This window comes from Bombyx mori, chromosome 17 (genome assembly GCF_030269925.1).
Source record: "Bombyx mori chromosome 17, ASM3026992v2".
In the NCBI taxonomy this organism is placed as follows: domain Eukaryota; kingdom Metazoa; phylum Arthropoda; class Insecta; order Lepidoptera; family Bombycidae; genus Bombyx; species Bombyx mori.
This window is the reverse complement of record NC_085123.1, coordinates 4,558,148-4,561,728: the sequence shown is the minus strand read 5'-3', so window position 1 is coordinate 4,561,728 and position 3,581 is coordinate 4,558,148. Positions and strand designations below refer to the sequence as shown.

Genomic DNA, 3,581 nt, shown 5'->3' with positions numbered 1-3,581 from the left:
AAAACTTGAGTTGTCAGTTCAGTGACCCATAGCTGAAGCGAAACTTAATGTCCGTTACGATGTAGCTTTCAATTTGTACGACATAGTACAAGGCTGCGTCTTCTCAAAGTTTGGATAACAATGCTATGTGAAGTTTCACAAACATTTTCAGAGTTTTGGTTTCACACGAGGATGTTTTGATAATGTCACTATTGTCTACATACGAGGGTACCAAATAAATAAAAACAATTTGAAATCGCCCTAGCCTAACGGATAAGACGCCTTGCGTACTAGCATCGAGCGATGTGATTATCCCGGTGTTTAAATCTTGAAAGCGGATACCAATTTTCCTAATAAAAGACATTAAATTTACGAGACCCTTCCACGATCAATAAATAGCATCATGTAATAAAAATCAAACCCGCAAAAAATAATAATAATTTTCGCATTTATCATGCAATAGACCTAAAGTATTAATGTGGGTGGTGGAATTCACTGTTTTGTGTCAATGAGCTCCTGTAACCGATTTACTAGATCGGCCATGAGTTTGTTCAACTGTTTAAAACTCAAATAATATACGATCGAATTCAAATAATATAGCTGTAAGTATGATAGTGTGACGCTGGTAAGAGTAACGCCAACTATCGCCGAATAGTCAAACGAATATCGAAGGATCTAGTAGCACCTAGAAAGCTCGAGAAGTACAACGCCATCTATGGTCAGATAGCGAAAACACTATACTAGAAATGTGTGGAATATTCTCGATAATTCTAGGGATGTAGTATCGGCTATAAAAGCGTTGCAGAGATGGCGCGCAGTCAGTCAGTAATCGGAACTATTCGAAGCGAAACAGCGAACGGATCACCTGAAGCGAAGCGGAAGAAGCAAATTAAGAGTATTAAAGTGTTTTTGAGTGTTTAAGTGTTCTAAGTGCTAATACAGTTTTTAAGTTGTACTCCGGTAGAATTTTTATTTATCCCGAACCCCAGCGCGTAACAATAGAATAAAACTAATCCAACAAAAACCTGAATCACGCCGACGATAATCACAAGATGAGCTTTCATATAGGTGTCTATAAATTCGAAACGGCATTTGAACCATCAGCTTACCGTGCATTATCACCTGCTCGGTCTTAGACATTTCCACTTCCTATCCATTTCTCCAAGAAAATGTAGGTACTACGAGTATTTGAGTTCAAATTTTTTTATATATTTTATTTGGGTGAGTGGACGAGCTCACGCCCTACCTACCTGATGTTAAATGGTTACCGGAGCCCATAAATATGTACACCGTAAACGCTGCCACCCCCCTCGAGATATGGGTTCTAAGGTCTTAGTTTTTCCAGTACAACGGCTGCCCCACCCTTCAAACCGAAACGCATTATTGCTTCACGGCGGAAATAGGGAGGGTGGTGGTATAAATTAGTACTTGTCAGCGGGATTCGAACACCGGTACATCGCAAGATTCGAATGCACCAGACGTCTTATCCTTTAGGCCACGACGACTTCTAATTTGACATTTTGCCTATTTATGCTGCGAAAAAGTTCCATTTTGAGAGTCCATTTCCAGACCTTACAGAACACAAGTTTAAGATTCACCTCAGATATCTAGCTATTTCAAACTTATGGTTGTATGAATACTTTTAAACCAATAAGTGAGGGTTATTTTTTCTCACTAATTACACTGTGCCATGTTAAAAATTCAACCCCCGTAACCCAGAAAGAGTCATAAGTTTGTCATTTCAACACGACAAACCATTGTTCTCTGTCCCATATTTCACGGGTTCGGGCTTGCAATTTCTTCTAATTGTTACAAACCAACAGAACAAGTTTTAAAAGCTAGTAATCCGACTAGTCCTATAAAATGAAGCATCAGTTATTGCGAGAGAAACGCTAGTAAGTAGAACCAAATGAGTAAATGAAAAAAAAAAAAAACCCGATAGTTGAAGCGGTCATCAAATAAAAAATTATGCGTATAACCTACGTATAGCTGGCGCTCACGTTTGACGTCACCCCGGCTGAAATAGATATTAGATATATACGAGTATATAGGTAAGGCTCTATGCGCCAACGTTTTTTAAAACCAATATAAATAAGCTTAATAAAATTTTCTAGGTTATTTTGCCTGCCGACCGAGAGGGCTGGTGGTCGTGGCGCCGACGAACGCCGGTGCAAACTGATACCTTAGAACTCATGTCTCGAGGTGGGTGGCGGCATTTACGTTGTAGATGTCTATGGGCTCCGATTAACACCAAGTGGGCCGTAAGCTCGTCCACCCATTTAAGCAATAAAAATAAAAATGATTTCGTAGTGAAAGTCCACACGGTGGTAGATTCTGCGAAGCACTGCTCTTGCTAGGGCCAGTGTTAGCAACACCTCCGTGTGCCCCGTGAGCTCACCTACACGCTAGGGTAACGCTGATATAGCCTCTCAAGGTTATCAGTATTATTTTTAACAAAAATAGAAAATAAAATATTAATTTGTACACGCATCAAGCACAGGTGACATTATGTAAATAATAATTTTATAAATTCGCTTTAATATCCTGATTGGTATTGAATTGGCTTTAATTAAGTGTTATTTCGCTTAGTTATTGAAAAAAGTTTTTTATTATTATTTTTAAACTACAAATTTTAATATGATTTTTAATTAATTTTCAAGTAGTCCGTGAAAAGCAAACTAAACCAGTGTAATCAAAATTCTCCTTAATAGGCCTATTCACATTCGACAGTCCCATACAAATTTATTTTACAGCTCGGACTGCTACAATAAAAATTTGAAAAAAAATATATATTCAAAAGGACTCTATGTCGAAGCCATAGAGCATAAAACAGAACGAGACACATCCCGTCTTTTTATAGATAATAGCTATTATTTTTATGGAACTGGGCTCCTTTTAGATTTGATTTGCTTTTGTGTTCGTTTATGTTTTTGTCGTTCACAAAGGACCAAACGTAAACCTGTAATCGAGTCACAATTGACCATGAAAAGACCGAGACGAAAATATACACCTCTAATTTTAGGTCAGACATTTTTCGCAGAGCTTGTATTTCGAGCCGGTTCGGATAGGTATTTTAATCTATTCATTCATTAATTTAGTACATTTCTTCGGTGAAACACCCCTGTGTTTCAGTTTGAATGAAGTTTTACAGCGGAGTCCAGTGATAAAAAGCTTCGACTCTAGAAATAAGTACAAAGTAAGCTAGTCCAAATTTTTAGAACAATCCATCCGATATTATAATTTTAAACAGGTTGTTTTTTCATGAAATTTTAGTAATAATTTAAATAATAATAAAAGTCAAAACGTGAACGTGGCATGAAGTCGTCGTGGCCTAACGGATAAGACGTCCGATGCATTCGTGTTGAGCGATGCACCGGTGTTCGAATCTCAGGCGGGTACCGATTTTTCTAATGAAATACGTACTCAACAAATGTTCACGATTGACTTCCACGTTGAAGGAATAACATCGTGTAATAAAAATGAAACCCGCAAAATTATAATTTGCGTAATTACTGGTGGTAGGAACTCTTGTGAGTCCGCGCGGGTGGGTACCACCGCCCTGCCTATTTCTGCCGTGAAGCAGTAATGCGTTTCGGTTAGAA

The 3,581-nt window shown here is 38.1% G+C and overlaps 1 non-coding gene across 1 annotated transcript; it reads right to left on the bottom strand.

The window, feature by feature from the left end:
- Window positions 1–354: 354 nt before the first annotated feature.
- Window positions 355–469, bottom strand: Mir3423 (microRNA mir-3423). Its single transcript, NR_107702.1, has one exon. It is a non-coding gene; the product is annotated as a microRNA mir-3423 (primary transcript).
- Between the last annotated feature and the right edge of the window lie 3,112 nt (window positions 470–3,581).